We start from the raw sequence: 26744 nt of genomic DNA, 5'->3' as shown, positions 1-26744 counted from the left end.
GGGAGAACGGGGCAACTTTTAGGCAACGGAGGACCATGAACCAGTCAAACCACAAGAGACTAGATTGTTATCTGACAAATCCCGTTTATTCGGTCACAGTCACTAACTTCACCCGTGACAAATCAATACTTCCTGAACTTATGGCGAAACAAGGAGCAAAACTTATGAGGAGTCGATTCAACCTCGGCTTTAGTTCAGCGTGGTGACGCTATTCCTGCATAATACAGTGGTCGCTAACGAATCCAACGAGCGGTTCTTTAGATAGCGTTAATCTGGAGCCGTGAATTCAAACTGATCTCATTAAGCATTGTGATTGTGCATCCTAAATTCGTTGGTTCGTTTATACGACATTAGCTGGATTTGAAATACATGAAAAGTCAGACATTGAAGAGAAATGACATAAATTCGTTTAAGTTTTCATATTAAAATAGTAGTATTAAAACGGCAAGTATCGTCTGCCAATAATACAGTAAACATCTTGACTGACAAGTCAACGTGCTGGTTGAAAGGTCTAGGTTGCTACTGAGAATGTTAGAATTGATGGGGCTGCCTTAGTGCTAAAGGCTGTTACAGACTCAACATGTGGAAGAGCCAACCCCTACCAGCTTTGATTGGAAGATCCTGAAACAGATACGTCTTTAGAGAGTTACCTCCCCCAATTTCTTCCAAGTAATAATGACTGAGACATAGCGTCCGCTCGTGGGATCTCGTCAAGAGGCGGCTTTAGACTTCTCCATGCTGCATACCCTGTCACTTTGGGAGCATCGCAAAGGTCTTTTTGGAATAATTCCAAAAAGGAGCTTTCCTTAGCCTAATTGGAAAAAATGAACGCTAAAGGCGTCTACAATTAATCATGTGAGGGGAGTTTGACAAATAGTTTGATAATCCTTTCCTCCTTTATACCTGTTGTACGAGAGTATCAATTAGAGATAATTGATTCAGTTATTTTGGTGGAAATTTAAAAATAAATTAGTGTAAGATGTACATAATAGTTTTGGTATTTATGGGAGATTTTAGTTCTTAAATTTACTTTAGATTTAAGTAACTTACGCTGAACGGTAGTGGAAAGACGGTAAACCTCAAGCATGTAAATGTCAACACGTAATTTGAACGAATACACGACTCTAAGATCCCATTACAAGAAAGCGTACCTTGCATAATGTATACGTTATATAAAGATATAAACCTGATTTGCATAAACACATTAAACTTCTTGCTTATCTCGTATAACTAGAATGACTTCAAGGCATCCTAGTTAGTTAAGGGACCCGAACTAATTAATTAGTATCTCAGTTACGTAAAGCGTGACTGGCGTGCAAAATTTAATGAAAACGTAGATAAACAATCAAGGAAACAAAAAGACACTTACCCGTCAAACCTGCCGAAGAGAATTCTCTGGCTGATGTAATTTTAGTGAGCACTTCAAGTAATTTATCTCCGAGCATCTACCATACATTACTTGAATGGTTCTGAAAATTATGTCACATACATATACATAACAAAACTAGAACGCTACTTTGAGAGGTTGAAATCTATTTCCTGTATGGAACATACACCACTAACCTAATCGTGTACAACTTGTTCTGTTGCCAAGTTTAAATCTGACCATGTTTCACCACACGTTTAATTTTTTATTAATTTTTTGTTTATGCTTAACCTTACCTCTAGTGCTTCATGGAATCTAAAAAAGAGGATTCCAGTCGTTGAAACTTTGTATTCTATTTTTGTAATGTATAACGATAGAAAGTTTCCGAAATACTGCTATTCGTTCCATATCGCCAGCGCAAAACATCAGACACTGTACTGATTATAACAGCTCTACTAAAATTACTTAATGAATGCATTCTTATTCTGAAGAAACCGCTTGTCAGATTGTTAATGTTAGAGGATCTAAGTAATATTTTGATTTTAAATTAATGTCTGTTTTAAGAATAATTTATAATTTAAATACTTTCCACTAATTTCCTTTGATTTCTCATAATGCAAATGACTTGATGCCGTTGCCTCTACCGTAACATCCAAGCCGCGAGGGTAACATGTATTCCGAGACTAGCCAAGGTTTAAGAGGTGTAAACATCTTACTCTCTGAATAACGAGTTTATTAACCGGACAAATCTGAGGTAGGGGTTTTGAGAGTTTATTTTACAAGAATTGCAGTTAATGGTCTACTACGCCAATTATTACGTGTAAACTTATTCAAAAACTATAATTTTTAAGCCCTTTAAGTGTCTTTCTAGCTTAAATAGGTTTTGAAAAAGTTTAAATTGATATTACAAGGAGAAAAGATAATACGTCTTTGTTCGGAAAGCTACTCATGTTTCACTAAGAAACAAAAATTGATTGGTTTAGATCAATAAGCTTTTGTGGGAGAGAACGGAATATGATTTTTGAAAATGTTTTGTTTGTGTACATTAATTATAATTGTAATCCACTAAAACATTCAACTTTAAGTAGCATCTACTTTAAATATATTCCTCCTAAAAAGGAGGATAACACGTATGTTGTCTTTTCATATTTTTCAAAATTAAATAGTATTGTCGGTGAAATTTATTTTGTTATAAATAATTGTTTGTAGTAACTACTATGTATAAATATAGAGTAGATTAATAATATTGCTACTTGATAAAATTTGAAAATAATAATGTTATTAGATCTAGTTATATTACATGTATTTTTGAGTTTCAATGATTGTTAAAATTAAATTAAGTTATTGCCCTTTATACTAAATTTGACATTTGACAGGTATTTGCTCTTCAGATCATACGTTATTCTCCTTATTTAAACACATATGTGAAAGAAATGGCCAAATACAAAATAATTCAATCTAAAAAGTAGGGGTTTTATGTTATGTAGTGGTATTGCACTTATCCAGCAAGTGAGAGATCCGGATTCAAATCCCGGGGAAGCAAGCAATTTGTATGGTTCAATATTTATTTAAATTAAATTAGGCTTTCGCCATTTATACAAATTTAAAAATGTAAATCAAAGCCGTTGGACAGGTATTTGGTTTTCCGATCATTTGTGTTTTCTTATTTAAACAAATGTAAAAGAAACGGCCAAATACAAAATAAATTAATCGTAAAACGTGTGGGTTTGTGGTGTAGTGGTAGCGCATTCACCCGGCAAGTGAAAGATCCGGGTAATATATATATATATATATATATATATATATATATATATATATATATATATATATATAGCTACTGTCGTTGGATGATTGATATGAACGAACACAAAAGCTGAAATACAACGCTTCGAAACTAGTATCTATTGTCGTCTTCAGGTATTAAAATATAAGAATTAATTTAACAATTAAACATACCAATGACACACCGAAGTAGTACTTTTTACTTTTTACCACATTTAACAATTTTTGATGAGAGCGGGATGTACTTATAACAGATTTAGACAGGCAGTGTTGGAGCTTTAGTAATATAACGATGGAAAAGGTGCAACAACCTGTTATAGTTTCATGCACAAGCACTAAAAGCTATGTTTGCTTCTTCGCAAGAATCCAAGTAATGATTATTTTGAACAAAAAGTTCTCTTAACTTTAAGACATGCTTGGTCATCCTCCAAATTCTAATCCTATTAAAATCACAGTAATTTAAATTTAATTGTTTTTTATTCTGATTATTCTATGTTAACAGCCACCCAAAGTAGGAATTATATAATTGACGGTACTGCATATTACAGTAACCTTAGTATTACTAAATATTTTGTAACGAACGATTAAATAACTTAACGATACTGATTTTGACATAATTATTTATGTTACAAAAATAAATTTAAGAAAGCAAAGGTTTGTAAATAATATATTATTCTATTACGTTCCAAGCTGAAATATGAAAATTAAAATCCTTTTGAACATACAAATTCACAAACAGTTCTTAGTAAATGAAATAAGTAAATGTAATCCAGCCACAAAAATACTCCAACAACGACGGGAACATAGAGAAAGTAGATGTACTCTGAAGCCAATAATGCGTGGGAGTTATCCTGTTATAGGGTTATAGTGCTCTCACACAGAGCTCGAGTCAACTTGGTTTAGACATTCCGAGTTTACCATTAGATGTAGGGCATAAACGTTTACTGCCTGGTTTATTGTTATTGTTTGGATGAAACATTTCCCAACGACAATCGAAATCGAATTGGAGTTTATCTAGCTCCTTTTCAAATAAGGTGTATTGAAACCGATAACTATTTAGTCCGTTGAAATGTTTATAAATATACTATTTATATTAAAGCTCTACTAGAGTACTGGGATATTTTATTTTTTTCATAAAATTTTAGATAATTTTCTTGATTAGATAACTAAATACCGTATGTGTAACTATTGTGTATTTTGTTACTAATATGACAATTTTATTGATTAAGGAATAAAATAATAACCCATCGCTAAATCAGATTGATCAAAAAATATATTTTGATTAGGATTAGTTAGTTATTTTGGAATTTATTTTACTTAAAAATGGCTTTTAATTTATACGTACCCATGATGGCAACGGACACAAATAAAAAAAATTACAAGATTGTGGCAATGACTGTATATGACTGTTTAGTGTTCAGAGACTAACCACAAATTGGTTTTGCACATCACAGTGAAAAGTATACAAAATTTAAAACATGTATTAGTAGTAAAATTAATAGCTTTATGCCACTGATATAGTATGATAACAAGGGGTTGCGCTATCATAAAAAGTTATGTTGTATTAAAACTAACCAATAAACCACTACTTGCCAATCGATTCCGGTACACAGATGATAAAAAAATAAAAAAATCTGCTTAAAACATTACAGCGGAGAGTAACTATTATTTCCGGTAATAGCCTGATATTAATGGCTTCTTGCATTTAAGTGGCTTAACATCAATATTTTGAACAGATGAGAACATACTGGGAATCAAATAGGCAGAAATAGATAGTTTAATTGGATGTAAAATGAACTATGTTTTCCTCAAGAACATAATTATCTTTAATTGCTCTCTCTAGACGCTTCTCCAGCATGCTTTTATTATAGAAAGTTTTTCCTGTGTATAGTAAAGCTTGAGAGAGGAATGAACATTGAACTCTTTGTTTGGTTGAGAGTAGAGAAATCAAGTTGTGGGAGGACTGGAAAGTATGCAGCATGTAGGGAGCAGTATCTATGACCACATAACCTAGACTGGTGCCGAGAAAATATAGCCTATTCATGTGGAGGATTTGTTGCTGGTGGGTGAGCAGTTCAGGGTAGTGTCAGCGTCTAGCAGAACGTCAGCCATTTGGAATGTTGGATAATCCAAAATGTAAATTTCACGTCCTGAAAACTTTAGAGATGAGCTAAATAACTGAACAGATCTTGTTGTTTCAAAATGTTAGGAAGTCAGTTTAAGGTCTAAATGAGAAGAGCAGAATTACTTGGAGTAGCAAGGATCCCTTTGTGTTAGTAGAGGTTTGAAAAAGACCAACAACGGCTATGTAAACTTCATGGCCACGGTCGTCTTTACTCGAAGACAGCACTTGTGTTGAGAAGCACTGTTGGTGAGGGAAATCTAAAATACTGCAAGGATCCAAGGCAACTTTCAAAACCTGAGTTTTACGGTTATAGTTTATAACTTTACGCCATCAGGTGTACATAGACTAATATGCCTAATTTAAAGCACAATATTAGTGTCATATCATCGGACTTATAAGTACATCATCCCTAACACAACATAAAATAGTAACATTATGTTTTACTTTGAAATATCTTTGTAACGGTCGAATGAAATAATTAGGAGCCGCGATAATTGCTGGTGTATGCAAGTACCTTGCTGATACCATTTTTTACATCCATTGGTTATCATTGATTAGTGTAGTTTTGCTTCATTAAAATAAAAAAAAAATAGGTTATGAAGGACTGCGCAACTGATGTACTATTTACGTTTTTTAATGTGAATAAAATGATTTTTTTAATTTTTAATGAATAAAAACCCAAAAGTAAGTGAATGGAAGTTTTCACAATTGGTATAATTTTGCATGAAGTACTACAAGCAGACTTGAGGTGCGATTTTGCTCACCTACCGATATCCATGGAGTATTGAGTTGTCAGCAGTATCGGCGTTGACACATACATAAATTATATGCACCTAATCAAAATAACCTTATATTCAAGAAAACCCAAGTTCAATAACTACTCAACCGGTCAGTTCTAGGAAAAGATCTATAATTATCCATTAGCTACAATTTTGTTTCTTTAATTGTTATCAATATTGGTCCAGTGAGTATTTCAAGGATGTGATAATTTGAAATCACATCATTGTGATATCATATTTTGTTACATATATAAGACGAGACAAAGTCTAGATACATAGAATAAAATTCTAATGGTGAAGTAACCGTAATGGCGTCAAGTACGAGTTGCCTGATGAGACGTATACAGGTGTATACATATGAAGATTTTAGACGGCGACCGTTCAAATAATCAAGATGGATAGTTGAAGCATGCCTATTTTCATCATCGTATAAAACATAGTTTTTTTCATGTCTGGTAATTTAAACACATTTCCTCCTATAAGTTTTATTATTCTACCAGATTTAAATTATGAGGTGTATAAAATAACGTCAAATCGATAAGAGTAAACAGGGTAATAAAATAATTTATTCTTCGATTCAATCATACGTGTCTGATTCGATTATTAATATGCTCTGAATGAGTTTGTAAACAATTTTCTTTCAATAAAAAACTTAATATGGTATCCATTTATTCTAGTTGAAAATCTTTTTTGTTATTCGTATAGATAAAGTGTTATTATTTTTTTATTAGATAAAATTACAAATTATAACACTTTTCAACCATATTTTTTGCCAAAAATGTTGTGTATATCATTTTAGATTTCAAGAAGTTGTGACAGTGATATATTGATATAATACGCAAAGAGTATGATGAGTAGATGTAGAGAAAATTAAAATTGTTGAATAAATTTACTTTTCAAATCCATTAATGCGTTTCTATATTTTACTTTTTATTATTTAGTGTACTAGGGTACTTTAGTACTTATCATTTATTGACATTTTTTAAGTTTTGTTCAAACATTTTCTTAAAATCTTATTTAAGGTACCTACACTAATATCGACAGTTACAAACAATGTGATCGTTACACGTTGTAAAAAACTGAATTTACAAGAACTGATTTATTCTTATTCTTCAAACGAAAAACGAAAAATATAAGGTTATAAGAGCCATTATATAGTCATACTCGGTTTGCTTGCCAATAGTGTATATAAACTTTCGACATATCTATTACGTGGAGTTATGAATTTGTATTTTAACTTTAGTGGATTTCGGACAAAAATGTTTTACCTTTTTATAACGCTTGATTTTTGCCATTCCAGCGCCACGTATTCTATTAACGTTCTCGTTTCTTAAAAATAGCGTTTAAAGATTTTACACTACTAGGAAAAGAATAAAATAAGAATAATAATCGTGGTCACGAAAAGGTATTTTAAAACCGTTGTGGCACATAAATTTACAGTGTAAATACGCATATTGATATTATAACGTTGTATATATTTTATAAAATAATATATTTTAAAATTTTAGATTAGATTATATAAAAATCTTGGTAAGTACATACTATTTTTTTGTATTGTTACTATTGTTGCTTGGTGTATATATATATATATATATATATATATATATAATATATATATATATATATATACATACATACACAGGAGACACTTAGGAATTTTTATTGAGTGTATACTGTTTTACCACCAATAAATGTAACTAATTTACGTACGATTGGCAAAAAACTATTCAGAATAAATAGGGAAATGGTAATTAGAATAGCATTTACATATTGAGCCTCTCTAGATTTACAATATAAAGTGGCCACATATAAAGTTTAAAAGAAGCACTTATCCAAATTTATTTGATCTGTTGTTTCACAATCCTTTCCCTGGACAAAATGGGGATCTGGAGTTACAAGACCAACCGAATAGCTACAGTTGCGAGAACACAGACAAATCTCTGAGGTCTTCATAGTTTTACACAACAAGGTGTTGCAACGAAAATGCAATTTCGGTGAAAATATAACAAGATGTAATCATTCAGGTAAGCAAGTCAAAGATGAAAACTATGCAACAGCCGAATTTGGCTGTGATAGCGTCAGGTCGTCTCCCTCTGTAACGTCACGGTGCGCAATAATACCCTGAAGGACTGCCAGTTCATTGTTTTGATTGCGCAGAATGAATTATGAATGGTGCAGCAATTACAGCTGACAGAAGTCAATTACAGTGCTACCGTTAAGGCTGATGTCGACGTCCAGGAGGAGTTGCCGACAGACAGCGTGGCGTGGAGGTCGCCGCCTACAGGGAGTGGCAGGGCCTACCCACGTCGCTGCCAAACAGCGGGGAGCTAACGGTACATTTCGGATAAATTAGTACGGTTGTAAAGGTCATTATTACATTTACTCTCAGACTTGCTTGTAGAGCAGTACAACGAACCATCGAGGATGTACTGTACTTAGGAGCCCGAGAGGTGCTTCTAAAATTGTGTTGCCTGTCCATAAACGCTATAATTCTTGATATAAAAGGCCACAGAAATTTCAGATTTGGTCCATAGTTTTTTCTTGATCCAAAGAAGAACTCTATTGATTCTCTAATCAAAAGATCAAGGACAGTATTTTGCAAGATCTCCATAAAGAAATGCTGTGGAACCTTTTATCTATGTCATAATACGGTATTTCCAAGACGTACCAAATGGGACAGAAATTGCAAGATTTCAAGTTTAATGTGTTTAAACCACATCATTCAATGGGTTCGGTAAACATGAGTTACGTTTAGTTGTGTCCTCGATACTCCGATTTATCGGTTTATTATTTAAAGAAGTATATTTACAACATAAATTAAATTAATACTTATTATATTTTTAATCTAAAAAATATTGCGATGAAATTATAAAATAGTAATTTATTTGACGTATATTTGATTATAATAAGTGCAAATACCTCATTAAACAATACTGTTAGATTTAATGTATTTTTCTAGCAGTTTATCTGTTCAACTACGTTGTTTAGACATCGAGCTTTTAATTTATTTCTCGCAACCAATAATTTTTGAAAAATGTGCGTGCTTCAACCTTTCAAAATATAATTTATGTCAAATTTTATATAAATTTAATTTTCTTCGGTGTTTATAATGTACCGTAACTTGCTTAGTCAAAATCTGAACTTCTTCGTCTGGTTCAGACGCGTGATTCCATAATATAGAGGGCTTCAAAAGATTGAATGAGTTACTTTATTATATGGTATGTCAATTTAAATTTTGGAAGTATTTTATTTTGTTTAGACGGAACCAGGCCACCAAGTTTATTATCACTTAAAACTAAGACATCAGTATTACAAGCAGGGTGTAGGATATAATCATCCATCAAACGAAATTTGATTTATATGTTTTAGATGAATGCCTTTGAAAACTTTATAAATGTTACAAAAACAAACACTAGCAAACATAGAATTTCTTTGCCGAGTTTGGGGTTTTGCAAAGGATTACATGATTTAAAAAAATCAAAATCTACAATTAATAAAACTGGAAGTTAAAATATTTGACAAATTCATTAAATTTGTAGAAAAGGAATAGTCTCTGTTTGTATTTTACGATTATTTAATGGCAATTAAATAAAATTTATGTTTTTACAGAAAAATAGTAACTTTATGTCTCAGTTTTATTCTTTAAAAAAAGGCGTAACTCACATAAAGATCACAGGAAGAACACCTTCTGGAAATGATTGAGACTCCTGAAACAAAATTTTATGAACATTAAGGACGATTGTATAATGTAAAAGAAATCAAACCAATATCAATATATTTGAAATTATAAAAATTGTCCAGTTGGCAAAACAAATCTTAATATAATTTTACAGCAATACATAAAACTTAAATGAAGACTTTGGGTGTGTACTGAATTGGGATTGCACTTTAAGACCTTGTTCATCTTTGTTTTGTTCTCATAGTGTTAGTTTTGAATATCAGAATCTTAATTGATTATATTGTAAAATTCAAGATTTAGAACGGGTTTAATGTATGCAAATTTAAATACAAATGTACCCTATACGATATAAGTGTTTTATCTGATATAGCACAAGAAATTTAAGACGTTTCATATTAAATGTGCATTTTTTAAGTAAATGAGTTATTAGTCAAATTTAAATATAAAAGTTAAAATATGTAAACCACTATAGGTTTAATAGAACTTAATTGAATCTAACTCTTGAAGAGTGCGTGGTCAAATTATACGTACAGTATCTACATGAAAACTATTTACAAACGTATATTGTGAAGAATTAAAGATGAAGTTAAGCTTGATATTAATTGAATCTAACTCTTGAAGAGTGCGTGGTTAAATTATTCGTACAGTATCTACATGAAAACTATTTACAAACGTATATTGTGAAGAATTAAAGATGAAGTTAAGCTTGATATTAATAATTAGCTATATTAGTGGTTGCGAAAACAGTTATTAAAACAACTCCATGTTACAACATATTTTTTTTTAGATTAAGATTAGATTAAGAATAAGATTATAAAAGAGAATATTTGAAATATTACAAAACTATGTTTATAATCTATGTTAATAAGATGGGGTAACCCGTAAATTGATACAAATAGAGTTCCTACTTAAAATAGTGAAATCGTAAACGAAAAACTAGAAATTAACAATAATATACGTTTCTCCTACAATCTCAGTTACTTTTAAAATATGTGTTGTAAATGTTCACGGGTCTCAACTGGAAATGAGACTGGATTACTGAGAACTGATGATCTCTGGAGTCGATACGATGTTCTATTTAAAGCCACCAGTTGACCAAGCAAACTCGTTTATCAACATCTTGGTCGTTTTTCACAGGGTATTGCTCTTACAAAGGTCGGCAGCATTGTATAGTACCATAGTATTGCATTTAGTACGGGAGGCAAAACCTATGTAATATTACACTCTACACTTCATTTAATATTGTGTGGAAATTTATAGGAAAATATAACAACTGATTAGAACTAAGTGCTACTGATGCCTGTGTCTTTCACTTTCACTATTGTGTTGAGACTTAAGCTAAATCATTTTTCTGATATTTAATATATACTTCATAAAACTAATTTATTACCTGTAGTAAAATTAGTGGTATATAAGTAGATTTTAATAAATTTCGAACAACGGAAGTTTAGTACACTAAAATGTAAGCCTTGACAAAAAATATTAATAATAAAACAAACCTACATTTATTAAAGTCTCAAAACCTCTTTATTTTTTTTTTTTAATTTGTGAGAAAAATTTAAGATAATGAAGGAATAATAAAAACTGATTGAGAGCTGCTCAAAATGTTACGTGACAGACAAACCAGTCTATCTGTAATAGGACGAATCAGTGAAATCTATAACATTGTATATTACCTGTACAGTAATCATGGATTAGGTTAGATTATTACAGATAGAATAGGAATACAACAGAGTATCGAGAATACTGCAGAATGTTTCGATAGGTTAATTGCACAGACAGACTGCCATTAGCTTATTGGTCCTAAAATAAATGCATTTCGTTCTTGGGGAACCTATATGAAAAGTTTAAAGTCTCTAGGACCTTCCTATCAAGAATTACAAATTGACGGATGGACTGCCTTTTGACGTGTTGATTTCAGAATCAATGGGGTTCATATTTTGATCAAGAGGATCCTATGTTTAAAGTTTCAACTTTCGAGGATATGTATATTAAGAGTTGTCGGACATATCAAAACAATCTGAAGGACAGACTGCCCTTTAACCTTCTATCCCCAAAATCAGTAGCGTTCTTTCTTGGACCAAGAGAAACGTAAGTTTGTTCCGAAATTTAAGCCACTAGTGTCCTTTTGTCACACATCATTTAAATAATATATCCATTGGTAATGTATTTCTCATAAGGTTGAGAGTAAGCATATAATATTTTATTAGAGGGAACTCCTTGGTTTTAATTTGCAAAATAATATTATGATTCCTTAATACTTATATTATTAAATAATATATTATTTAATACTTTTGTGTTTTGTTTTAAAAATCTAAATTCCTGTAATATAAATTTAAAACTGATCATGTATAGTCTCAAAAATTACACTTATATTGAGAAGACAATTTTACAATACTAAAAAGTTTATATGTTTCTATTATGCTTTTTAATATAACGCACTGGATTACATTATCTATAAAATCGCCGTGATTTATTCTATAAATATTGCCTGTAATAAAAAATTCCTACCGGTTTACAAAAACATAATCTGAAAGGTATGTAATCATAACTTGACTTTGTGGCACTGAAAATCTGTTTTAACTGCAATAGTAGATTAGATTTGCGTTCAATTTGACCAGTACTACCTAAAAAAAAGTATGTACGTGCCTGCAATATGTAGTCAATAAGCTAATCTTTCATAGTCAACATTTTTCAACAAAAAAAGGTGATTTAATTTCTACTTGAATTTTGTAGAATACATATACATGATAACATGAGTAATGAAATATTGATAAATGGAATTAGCATTACTGTGTTTACTGGTCGAGTTGTTTATCCAAGTCTACGAGTAACAGGCACGTGCTCCGGACTTGTCCAGCGAGATTATTAACATTGTTGACACAATTTGGATTTAAGCCTACACTGGCATTATCTAGTTGAATGGATAATGACACCATTATGTAAACTGATAACAACACATTTAATTGTATAATATGCCTTAAATTGAGAATGTGAGTATTGAAAGTTTAATAGTTAGAATTAACATTACTGTGTTTACTGGTCGAGTTGTTTATCCAAGTCTACGAGTAACAGGCACGTGTTCCGGACTTAACCAGCGAGATTATTAACATTGTTGCCACAATTTTGATCTCCTACACTGGCATTATCTAGTTGAATGGATAACGACACCATTATGTAAACTGATAACAAAACATTTAATTGTATAATATGCCTTAAATTGAGAATGTAAGTATTGAAAGTTTAATAGTTAGAATTAACATTACTGTGTTTGCTGGTTGAGTTGTTTATCCAAGTCTACGAGTAACAGGCACGTGCTCCGGACTTGTCCAGCGAGATTATTAACATTGTTGACACAATTTGGATTTAAGCCTACACTGGCATTATCTAGTTGAATGGATAACGACACCATTATGTAAACTGATAACAACACATTTAATTGTATAATATGCCTTAAATTGAGAATGTGAGTATTGAAAGTTTAATAGTTAGAATTAACATTACTGTGTTTACTGGTTGAGTTGTTTATCCAAGTCTACGAGTAACAGGCACGTGCTCCGGACTTGTCCAGCGAGATTATTAACATTGTTGACACAATTTGGATTTAAGCCTACACTTGCATTATCTAGTTGAATGGATAATGACACCATTATGTAAACTCATTAGCAACACATTTAATTGTATAATATGCCTTAAATTGAGAATGTGAGTATTGAAAGTTTAATAGTTAGAATTAACATTACTGTGTTTACTGGTTGAGTTGTTTATCCAAGTCTACGAGTAACGGGCACGTGCTCCGGACTTGACCAGCGAGATTATTAACATTGTTGACACAATTTGGATTTAAGCCTAAACTGGCATTATCTAGTTGAATGGATAATGACACCATTATGTAAACTGATAACAAAACATTTAATTGTATAATATGCCTTAAATTGAGAATGTGAGTGTTGAAAGTTTATTAGTTAGAATTAACATTACTGTGTTTACTGGTCGAGTTGTTTATCCAATTCTACGAGTAACAGGCACGTGCTCCGGACTTGACCAGCGAGATTATTAACATTGTTGACACAATTTGGATTTAAGCCTACACTGGCATTATCTAGTTGAATGGATAACGACACCATTATGTAAACTGATAACAACACATTTAATTGTATAATATGCCTTAAATTGAGAATGTGAGTATTGAAAGTTTAATAGTTAGAATTAACATTACTGTGTTTACTGGTCGAGTTGTTTATCCAAGTCTACGAGTAACAGGCACGTGTTCCGGACTTAACCAGCGAGATTATTAACATTGTTGACACAATTTTGATCTCCTACACTGGCATTATCTAGTTGAATGGATAACGACACCATTATGTAAACTGATAACAAAACATTTAATTGTATAATATGCCTTAAATTGAGAATGTAAGTATTGAAAGTTTAATAGTTAGAATTAACATTACTGTGTTTGCTGGTTGAGTTGTTTATCCAAGTCTACGAGTAACAGGCACGTGCTCCGGACTTGACCAGCGAGATTATTAACATTGTTGACACAATTTGGATTTAAGCCTACACTGGCATTATCTAGTTGAATGGATAACGACACCATTATGTAAACTGATAACAACACATTTAATTGTATAATATGCCTTAAATTGAGAATGTGAGTATTGAAAGTTTAATAGTTAGAATTAACATTACTGTGTTTACTGGTCGAGTTGTTTATCCAAGTCTACGAGTAACAGGCACGTGTTCCGGACTTAACCAGCGAGATTATTAACATTGTTGACACAATTTGGATTTAAGCCTACACTGGCATTATCTAGTTGAATGGATAACGACACCATTATGTAAACTGATAACAAAACATTTAATTGTATAATATGCCTTAAATTGAGAATGTAAGTATTGAAAGTTTAATAGTTAGAATTAACATTACTGTGTTTGCTGGTTGAGTTGTTTATCCAAGTCTACGAGTAACAGGCACGTGCTCCGGACTTGACCAGCGAGATTATTAACATTGTTGACACAATTTGGATTTAAGCCTACACTGGCATTATCTAGTTGAATGGATAACGACACCATTATGTAAACTGATAACAACAACATTTAATTGTATAATATGCCTTAAATTGAGAATGTGAGTATTGAAAGTTTAATAGTTAGAATTAACATTACTGTGTTTACTGGTTGAGTTGTTTATCCAAGTCTACGAGTAACAGGCACGTGCTCCGGACTTGACCAGCGAGATTATTAACATTGTTGACACAATTTGGATTTAAGCCTACACTGGCATTATCTAGTTGAATGGATAACGACACCATTATGTAAACTGATAACAACACATTTAATTGTATAATATGCCTTAAATTGAGAATGTGAGTATTGAAAGTTTAATAGTTAGAATTAACATTACTGTGTTTACTGGTCGAGTTGTTTATCCAAGTCTACGAGTAACAGGCACGTGCTCCGGACTTGACCAGCGAGATTATTAACATTGTTGACACAATTTGGATTTAAGCCTACACTGGCATTATCTAGTTGAATGGATAATGACACCATTATGTAAACTGATAACAACACATTTAATTGTATAATATGCCTTAAATTGAGAATGTGAGTATTGAAAGTTTAATAGTTAGAATTAACATTACTGTGTTTACTGGTTGAGTTGTTTATCCAAGTCTACGAGTAACAGGCACGTGCTCCGGACTTGACCAGCGAGATTATTAACATTGTTGACACAATTTGGATTTAAGCCTACACTGGCATTATCTAGTTGAATGGATAACGACACCATTATGTAAACTGATAACAACACATTTAATTGTATAATATGCCTTAAATTGAGAATGTGAGTATTGAAAGTTTAATAGTTAGAATTAACATTACTGTGTTTACTGGTCGAGTTGTTTATCCAAGTCTACGAGTAACAGGCACGTGTTCCGGACTTAACCAGCGAGATTATTAACATTGTTGACACAATTTTGATCTCCTACACTGGCATTATCTAGTTGAATGGATAACGACACCATTATGTAAACTGATAACAAAACATTTAATTGTATAATATGCCTTAAATTGAGAATGTAAGTATTGAAAGTTTAATAGTTAGAATTAACATTACTGTGTTTGCTGGTTGAGTTGTTTATCCAAGTCTACGAGTAACAGGCACGTGCTCCGGACTTGACCAGCGAGATTATTAACATTGTTGACACAATTTGGATTTAAGCCTACACTGGCATTATCTAGTTGAATGGATAACGACACCATTATGTAAACTGATAACAACACATTTAATTGTATAATATGCCTTAAATTGAGAATGTGAGTATTGAAAGTTTAATAGTTAGAATTAACATTACTGTGTTTACTGGTCGAGTTGTTTATCCAAGTCTACGAGTAACAGGCACGTGCTCCGGACTTGACCAGCGAGATTATTAACATTGTTGACACAATTTGGATTTAAGCCTACACTGGCATTATCTAGTTGAATGGATAACGACACCATTATGTAAACTGATAACAACACATTTAATTGTATAATATGCCTTAAATTGAGAATGTAAGTAATGAAAGTTTAATAGTTAGAATTAAAATTACTGTGTTTACTGGTCGAGTTGTTTATCCAAGTCTACGAGTAACAGGCACGTGCTCGGGACTTGACCAGCGAGATTATTAACATTGTTGACACAATTTGGATTTAAGCCTACACTGGCATTATCTAGTTGAATGGATAACGACACCATTATGTAAACTGATAACAACACATTTAATTGTATAATATGCCTTAAATTGAGAATGTAAGTAATGAAAGTTTAATGGTTAGAATTAAAATTACTGTGTTTACTGGTCGAGTTGTTTATCCAAGTCTACGAGTCACAGGCACGTGCTCGGGACTTGACCAGCGAGATTATTAACATTGTTGACACAATTTGGATTTAAGCCTACACTGGCATTATCTAGTTGAATGGATAACGACACCATTATGTAAACTGATAACAACACATTTAATTGTATAATATGCCTTAAATTGAGAATGTAAGTAATGAAAGTTTAATGGTTAGAATTAAAATTACTGTGTTTACTGGTCGAGTTGTTTATCCAAGTCTACGAGTCACAGGCACGTGCTCGGGACTTGACCAGCGAGATTATTAACATTGTTGACACAATTTGGATTTAAGCCTACACTGGCATTATCTAGTTGAATGGATAACGACACCATTATGTAAACTGATAACAACACATTTAATTGTATAATATGCCTTAAATTGAGAATGTAAGTAATGAAAGTTTAATGGTTAGAATTAAAATTACTGTGTTTACTGGTCGAGTTGTTTATCCAAGTCTACGAGTCACAGGCACGTGCTCGGGACTTGACCAGCGAGATTATTAACATTGTTGACACAATTTGGATTTAAGCCTACACTGGCATTATCTAGTTGAATGGATAACGACACCATTATGTAAACTGATAACAACACATTTAATTGTATAATATGCCTTAAATTGAGAATGTAAGTAATGAAAGTTTAATGGTTAGAATTAAAATTACTGTGTTTACTGGTCGAGTTGTTTATCCAAGTCTACGAGTAACAGGCACGTGCTCCGGACTTGACCAGCGAGATTATTAACATTGTTGACACAATTTGGATCTCCTACACTGGCATTATCTAGTTGAATGGATAATGACACCATTATGTAAACTCATTAGCAACACATTGAATTGTTTAAGTATTTTATACTCCTAAAGTTGAGAAAGTGAGTAATGTATGATTAATAGTTAGGATTAACATTGTTATGCTTACGTGTCGATGTATGTGTTTACCAAAGTTTACCTGGCACGTGCATTGGGTTTACCTACTGAGATTATTAACATTCGTGACACAATTTTATTCTACACTGGCAATATAAACTGTATTTGTATTAATAACGACAGCCTTATGTAAACTTCTTGCAACACGTGATTCATTTCAAATTCAGTTGATAATGTAGTCAAAAACCTCTCATTTTTAACTGGTTAAAAAAGTAGTAAGGTAAGGCATACAGTGAGCCTCTGGAGTTCTCTTGAGTGTTGAGTTGAGTGTTTTAGATGTCCCTACAGTACGCTGATAAAATCTCAAATGATATAAAATTGGGTCTGTTGATTTGAAGTATAGTTCTAATCCCAAATTCTATAAACGTAACGCTTAGTTTTTATAATATTAAAAGGCTTATGTGATCAAAAACCCGTCTAATGTACTTAAATGTTATTATTTTTTGTAGATATTTTTATTTATGAATTTAATGCTCATATTAAAGGAAACCTTCACTTTTATATTGAATGGCGTTATACAGGAGTTAATTTGCATGTTATCTACACTGTAACTCATGCTCAGTTAAAATATGCAGAGTTTTAACCTTCTAGAAATAAAATTTTCATTTTCAAATTGATTTTTTCTCTAGTCATAAAATAAAATGTTATAACAACATGTTTTCTGAGCATTATTATTGGGACCAAAACTTATTTCCGAACACAAAAAGAGAAGAATAATTTTAATTTGCTTTAAAAGTGTAACTTATGATATTACCAGTGATCTACTACACCTACAAGAAGGGACATAATTTAATTTGAGTAAAATACATCTGCATTTAAATAGGTTACACTCAATTTAATAAATTTGTGGTCGATAAATGAATTGATCAATTGAAACTGATTGCTAAATCTATCACCTTATTGAATTCCTTACTTAAGTACTTTGAACTTATATTTAAGTAAGTTTAAAAATTGATGTAGAATCGAAACTTTAAAAATTTAAATGTCAATAATTTCGTTTTGAAATTCCGAATTTAAGGCTTGAATATTAAATTATTACAATTTATTACAACCTACAGATACATACTGACAATACCTCATTTTGCCTGCAATCCATGTATTCAATAAATATCTACCTTTAATTTCTTAAAATTGTAATTTTAACTTCCGTCTACAACAAAGCAAATATTTTGTAACACTGGTTTATTCTTGGGTTAACCTAACCTCATTATTGACGATGAATGACTCAAAGGATAACAGGATTTCGAATAATGATGAAACACTAATTTACCCAATTAGGCAAATGACAGACTAGATCCCCACAGTGATATAATACTGATTTAAATTATGTCTAATAGATCTAGTATAATCTGTGCAGTTACGTTAGAGCTTCTGAAGAATTAAACTAGTATTATTAGTGATCCAATTATGTAGAAAAAGAAAATGTACAATATAACAGTGATTTATTCTTTTAAGATCTATACACAGTATAATTCAAATGTCTCATATTTTAATAGTTTTGATTTTTCTATACGAAGTTAGTTCTACCACAACTGTTCATTATTTCAAAAAGGTAGTTTGCTGAAGAGGGAACATATACAAAGTAAAGTATTACATATTTAATACTTACGAGTTACAACACTATGTCTTTTACAGAAAATATATTTATTTGTACAGTTCTGCATCCACAGACGGGAAGAAAGAGTATAACATTGTTGGCTGTGCTTTAGCGAAGCCTATCACTCGTGGGACTGGACAAATTGCATATCTGTCTGTCTATCGGTCAGGATGTCCGCTCGATATCTGTCTGCCTATCGGTCAGGATGTCCGCTCGATATCTGTCTGTCTATCGGTCAGGATGTCCGCTCAATATCTGAATGTCTATCGGCCAGGATGTCCGCTCGATATCCGTCTGTCTATCGGTCAGGATGTCCGCTCGATATCTGTCTGTCTATCGGTCAGGATGTCCGCTCGATATATGTCTGTCTATCGGTCAGGATGTCCGCTCGATATCTGTCTGTCTATCGGTCAGGATGTCCGCTCGATATCTGTCTGCCTATCGGTCAGGATGTCCGCTCGATATCTGTCTGTCTATCGGTCAGGATGTCCGCTCGATATATGTCTGTCTATCGGTCAGGATGTCCGCTCGATATCTGTCTGTCTATCGGTCAGGATGTCCGCTCGATATCTGTCTGCCTATCGGCCAGGATGTCCGCTCGATATCCGTCTGTCTATCGGTCAGGATGTCCGCTCGATATCTGTCTGTCTATCGGTCAGGATGTCCGCTCGATATATGTCTGTCTATCGGTCAGGATGTCCGCTCGATATATGTCTGTCTATCGGTCAGGATGTCCGCTCGATATCTGTCTGCCTATCGGTCAGGATGTCCGCTCGATATCTGTCTGTCTATCGGTCAGGATGTCCGCTCGATATCTGTCTGTCTATCGGTCAGGATGTCCGCTCGATATCTGTCTGTCTATCGGTCAGGATGTCCGCTCAATATCTGAATGTCTATCGGCCAGGATGTCCGCTCGATATCCGTCTGTCTATCGGTCAGGATGTCCGCTCGATATCTGTCTGTCTATCGGTCAGGATGTCCGCTCGATATCTGTCTGTCTATCGGTCAGGATGTCCGCTCGATATCTGTCTGTCTATCGGTCAGGATGTCCGCTCGATATCTGTCTGTCTATCGGTCAGGATGTCCGCTCGATATCTGTCTGTCTATATCAGCTGTTTGCATGCAGCTTCAGCGAAGCCTGTTACGCGACATGTGGTGGTGTACTCCTACTTTCTATATTGCAAAGCCAACATATTTTTATTCTATGAGCAATATTTTAATTTCGAGAACGTATCAAATATAAAAGGTATATTTTTTGGAATCCAGTACTTCACTTATAGTACAGATTGTAATTTCGAAGAGAATTGTGTACGAATTTAACTCAATGAAATGTATACTGCCTCGATGTTGATCTTGGTTACACTCGTCCTTGAGCAATGATCATTGCTCTCGTTCCTAACATTTTCAGAATATTCGTTGTGCTAAGCACGTGAGTTCCACCAGCGTATTGTACTTTAACCGAACTCGTAATCACCGGCAAATTTCAGTTTGGCTCACTCCTTCATTAGCTAAAAACGTGGTTTTAATTCGCTGAAAGGCACGGTTTTTTATTCACTCATATTTTTTGGTTGATAATAAAGGGATCCGAGAGACTTGCGATCGGTTACCCCCACCTCCATAACAATACAGGCAACCTGAACATCAACCGATTGACTCCTTCCTATATTCTTATTTGTGTAAGAACCCCGCCCACTAAATAAGTTAGGTTTAATTATGTTAGCATAGGTTTAGGGTAGATTGTGATAGATTTAGCCAGGTTATGTTTGGGTAGGATAGATTTGAGGTGTTGTAAACAGAGTCGATTATTGCGCTCATTTCGTTTCCTAATCACTTCAACATCCCGGCGTTATTTCAGCGGCTTTCGGTTTTAAATGTTAAAAGGTTTAAGAGATTGGATTCATATATATATGAATTGACAATATCGTTTAACAGGTATTTGTTCTTCCAATCATATGTTAGTTTGCTTATTTAAACGCATATGTGACAGATACGGCCAAATACAAAATAATTGAATCGGAAAAAGTAAGCGCTCTGTGGTGTAATGGTAGCACATTCAACCGGCAAGTGAGAGATCCGGGTTCGACTCCCGGCGGAGTAAGTACTTTTTGTGATTCAATGTTTATTGAAATTAAATAAGGCTATTGCCATTTATACAATTTAATGTAAATAAAAGTCGTTTGACAGGTATTTGGTCTTCCGATCATATGTTAGTTTGCTTATTTAAACGCATATGTGACAGATACGGCCAAATACAAAATAATTGAATCGGAAAAAGTAAGCGCTCTGTGGTGTAATGGTAGCACATTCACCCGGCGAGTGAGAGATCTGGGTTCGACTCCCGGCGGAGCAAGTACTTTTTGTACTATATATATATATATATATATATATATATATATATATATATATATATATATATAGTTTCACAAGGCTTCCAGAGAGTGATAACTTAGCTCAAGGTATAAAAAAGACATAACAATTTACACGCTTGGTTGAAGGCTGACTGTTAAATTAATAGAGTCATTAATCATGCAAAATTTAAACCACGCCCTTATGCGTATATGAATTTTCATCGCACGTACAACAAATAGGAGCAAAATTAAAATAAAGTATTTTCATACAAGTAATAATAACACATTTTGTCTAGTTTAAACATAATTTGAATTTCCTCACTTTAGAAGTTTCTTTGTAAATACTCACGTTATAGAAATGTAATAAAATTTTTGCCAACACTGTAAAATGAATGGAGTTGTGTTTTAGAAGGACCAGCTGACTGAACCCGGATCGTTTATCAACATCTTCCTGGCAACTTTTCACATGAATTACTCTTTTATAAGATCGACAGTTTTAGCAGGATTCACTGTCCAACTAAACTTGAATCTTTTTTTAATTCATCGTTATATAATATTAGATCCATCATATTAAGGGATATTAAAATTGTGTTTTATTCGTGTTTCAGAGAAAGAACTTATAGAAAGTTATTTATTAAACTACAAAAAAGTTATCAATGCACTAATTCGACGAGTAAACACTGCCATACTAGTTGTATGCATCATTCTTTTACTTTAAAGGTGGACTCCATTAAAAACCATAGTGTACATATAAGTAGGGTTTCATATATTTAAATATCTTAGGGAGATAATAATGTTGATTTGGAATGGCTAACTTATACTCTGTAAATAAATGGGAGCTACTTAAAACTAGTTTTTATAGGTTTTGAAAGTACAAGCTTTACAAAGATAGACCTCGCATTCGTGTGAGGATTTGCTAAAGTGGTAATAGCCACTTCTGTACGGCGATTTGTAGATAACTATAAAATGTTAAATCCTTTGCTTGCAGCTGCAATCAATTTGAATATTCTAGTAATTCCATCATTTTATAACCACATTTAAATAACAGATTACTTTGTTATTGTCAGAGTTTACTTAACATAATACTATAATTAGTTTTGCGATATTACTCGTATATCAGTTATTATTATGTTTTGCCGTTCTAATCATGTTCATATATTTTAAATATTTTCTATGAAATGTAATATGAATATAATCCATCATTGGTTGTTTTTAACGATTTTAATATTTTATTTGTTATTAATATTATTATAAAATACTAAAAACATCTTATAAATTATAAAAGCGTTGATAAATGAGTATGTAGAATTCGTAATTTAAAACCCGGTAAATTTATGTTAGGCTGATTATGATTTCAAAATAAAATAAGATCGAATGAGGTTATTTTCATTCCTTTTTAAAACTCCCAGCTTTATAATCAAAAAGAAAGAATGTAAGGAGTAATAAATTTTTAACGGTGATGTTATGCATAAATCTGTCATATTTTTATTTCCACAACTTCCTTACAATTATATTATTATAAAGAACAAGAACTGAGGATGCGTTTATTAATTGAAAGATCTTCAACGCGCTTTTTGGATAAATGTGCAAGGGTGGAGAATTAGGGCCTCCTTATGCCAAGATCTCATGACACTTCCCCCCCCCCAACCACCTTGAAAGGTTATAGTGGGCACAATCTCAGTCATACAACCTTGGAAGCAGGAACTTGCTTTGTTTCAGCCTGTACTTGTTTGGTCAAAGCTGGCAAGTGACTTCCCTAAGGGCTTGCTATAGCCTGTAACATTTTTATGAAGCCTAACGTGATCCTTACCATTAACACAGATCTATCGATCAAGTTATCTTTTCAACAAAATATTTCAGTATTCGTGTTAAATGATGTGCTACTTCTAGACACCCATGGTGTTATCCCGATGTAAGTTACATTAATTTTTGGCTTAGTCAACGTTCGTTCTACTGCCAGTTATACACAAGCCATCCAGAAATTAATACTCCTTGGGAAATTTGTCTCATAGATATTTCGGGGTCCACAGGTCAATACTAAGTTAATTATGGAATAATGGGAGATTACAACAAACACCTTCGTCTGATTCAAAGTAAGGTTTATGGTCGCCACTAAATATGTATTCCGTAGCTTGTCTATATTATAATGGAGATGAGAGTCTACACATAATTTAGCTATAGTAGGAAATGTTGATTGAATGCGTGTTGAGTTAGCTCCATTTCACCTTTCGCTTGTGCAGCCACTGAAGTATGACCTGCCACAGAATTTACTCTTGGGATCTTGAGTCTACGTCCATCTGGAGAAATCCAAAACAGTCCAAGACGAAAACGTTCAATTCGAACTCTTTGCGTCGTTTCATCAGAGACACCTATACAACAAAGGAGGTCTGTCTCGTCACCAAGCAACCATCAAATACAATATATATGAATAGGTGTGATCTCCACATAACGTAGAACAAGAGTTCATTCAGTAAGAGGTTCAGCTCCAGTTCACCTTCTACTTAGTACAGCGTCTGAAGTCTAACGCTGTGACAGACTTCAATCCTGAAAGATTCTTCGTCGCCGACTGTTTTGTATCTCTTCATCAGATGGATGTTGATTCCAGATTTCAGGAGTCAAGACTTCCACAGCGTTAGACTTCAGACGCTGTACTAAGTGGAAGGTGAACTGGAGCTGAACTTAACATGTTTACAGGTGTAATTTCATTTTCTCGTCAAGTGCAGAGTTGACTCTACGATATTTTAGACACAATCTCAAAACGCAACAGGGGAGCATACATTTCTACAATGACGTAGCCAAAAAAAAGCGGAGTTCTGCACTGAGCGGAAGGTGAACTGGAGCTGAACTTAACATGTTTACAGGTGTAATCTCATTTTCTCGTCAAGTGCAGAGTTGACTCTACGATATTTTAGACACAATCTCAAAACGCAACAGGGGAGCATACATTTCTGCAATGACGTAGCTACAAAAAAGCGGAGTTCTGCACTGAGCGGAAGGTGAACTGGAGCTGAACTTAACATGTTTACAGGTGTAATCTCATTTTCTCGTCAAGTGCAGAGTTGACTCTACGATATTTTAGACACAATCTCAAAACGCAACAGGGGAGCATACATTTCTGCAATGACGTAGCCACAAAAAAGCGGAGTTCTGCACTGAGCGGAAGGTGAACTGGAGCTGAACTTAACATTTTTACAGGTGTAATCTCATTTTCTCGTCAAGTGCAGAGTTGAGTATACGATATTATAGACACAATCTCAAAGCGCAACAGGGGAGCATACATTTCTGCAATGACGTAGCTACAAAAAAGCGGAGTTCTGCACTGAGCGGAAGGTGGATGAAACGCCACTAACTCATTTGGAGCCTACTTTAAAAAACAAATGGCTTGTTTTTCTTTAAATAAACACATCAAATGCCTTGGTTGTTGACTGAAACGGCATTAAGAACCAATATCAAGTTTGGTAATTCCTTTACGACCAATAAGGACACACTTAACTTTTACTGGTGGCTTTACACAATTGTCTAGTACTGCAATTTCAAACACAGATGATACCTATGCGTAATGCGATGGCTGACGTGTAATAGCTATAGATGTTTAGCATAATAAGCGTCTTCTGATACTAAATGTAGCAATGACCATAATGGCCTTTTCAGCTCAATGAAATAAAAAAAAGAATTAGCATTGCTGTCATCTCCGATTTCTTTCTAATGCCCTAGTTCGACCTTAAAGTCCTAGCTCGGTAGTTTCAATGTCCCCGGTAATCCTTAACAAGTTATCCTTTCTTATGAGACTGATTCTCTCTCGCAAAAAGGTGTCCAGCGCCAACTTATCCAACCGGTTTGAGAAACAAATTCCTTAATATGGTAAGTAGATCATTCTAAGACCCACACTCTCTGACGTGGTCATATGCAGACGGGACAGACATATGATTGGTTGTTAGCCGAAGATTTCTTTGATTCCTAACCTTGCATTATCGGTGTAACTGTTTGAGTAGTTTACTTTGAAATTTAGAAACCATTAATACACTGTAGTAATACTGGTTACTTGGTTTTCGAACATGGTTATTTTTCTTATGTGCATACTTATCCATCTACTAATAAAATAATAACTTTTGAAAAGTTTGTGATTTGGAAAATAAACAGTCACATTTTCACAATTAGCTTATAGATTTACAAAATTGATTAATTGTACTAGAGGCTTACCTGACTCATCAAATTTTATTATGAGACACTATGAATTGCGCTCTTTTAGCCTTCTGCAGGCTGCAAATAACTACGTTTATACTGTTAATTGTTCGGTAATATGAGATTAATGTATATAGTCAGACTGAAACTTTCGTCATATGGATAAAATTCATACCAAAACTGGACAAAAAAAACACGAAAATTAAATATGTAATTAAATAGACAACCAAATGTAATTTCAAATACCTGCCAGAATAACCTTAAAACACGTACGAGTTTACTTTGACGGCCGTTCAAGATTGTATCACCTTAACCTACAAGTAAATCAAGATGTAAACATTGATAAGTTATCCAAAATAATATTTCCCTTGAATGCAGAGCAGAATTATGTTCCTTAATAATGTAAACTACATTAAATATTTCAAAAAATAAAAGACGTTCTCGAGAAAATAATATTCCTACGGAATGTAGTCTTCCAATAGTAAATAATATTTGATCTATAAATTTCTTTACATAAGATACATTTATATCATATTTAAAAACATTAAATGTACAGTAAAACTGATAACATTTTTGTATCCGTTCCATTGCTTGCTGTAAAAGTACAATATGTGGAGGAACTCAGAATTAAACGTTTTACAGTTGTCCTGCATTCATTAAACATTCACTGATGAGTCATTTATATTGCACGATTTCATATATAATGAATATAACAATAACTGAACCTATCTCCATAAGCTATTATTAACTTTGATTATCATTCTTCTATTTCAATATAGCTACCGACTGTGTTGTATTTACTGCTTACTGCTATTTTCTAGTAGATTTTGCATAGCAATTGTCCACCGAATAAGTTAAAACTTGATTCAATAATTGATCTTACAAATATAAAGATTAATTTAGTTAGCCAGAATGGTAATTTCATACCAAATTTGTAATGGTTTAAATCTAATCAAAATTCAGAACTCCGTTATTTATGTTTATGGCTTTACATTAGATTGCATATAAAATTTACTAAACATATTGTAATTAATAATGTTTTTTGTATCTCGAACTGCTTTCGAGATACAAAAAACGAA

General features: G+C 33.1%; 1 protein-coding gene across 1 annotated transcript in view; it reads right to left on the bottom strand.

The window, feature by feature from the left end:
* LOC124355514 (high affinity cAMP-specific and IBMX-insensitive 3',5'-cyclic phosphodiesterase 8) overlaps positions 1–26744 on the bottom strand; it is a 586103-nt gene that overhangs the window by 221721 nt on the left and 337638 nt on the right. Inside the window, exon 3 of the mRNA XM_046806676.1 lies at positions 9716–9759. The gene's annotated coding sequence lies outside the window, so the exon portion shown is untranslated. The remainder of the gene's footprint in view (positions 1–9715; positions 9760–26744) is intronic.

The sequence above is a fragment of the Homalodisca vitripennis genome, chromosome 2, assembly GCF_021130785.1.
Source record: "Homalodisca vitripennis isolate AUS2020 chromosome 2, UT_GWSS_2.1, whole genome shotgun sequence".
Classification (NCBI taxonomy): Eukaryota; Metazoa; Arthropoda; class Insecta; order Hemiptera; family Cicadellidae; genus Homalodisca; species Homalodisca vitripennis.
This window is presented reverse-complemented; position numbering and strand designations above follow the sequence as displayed.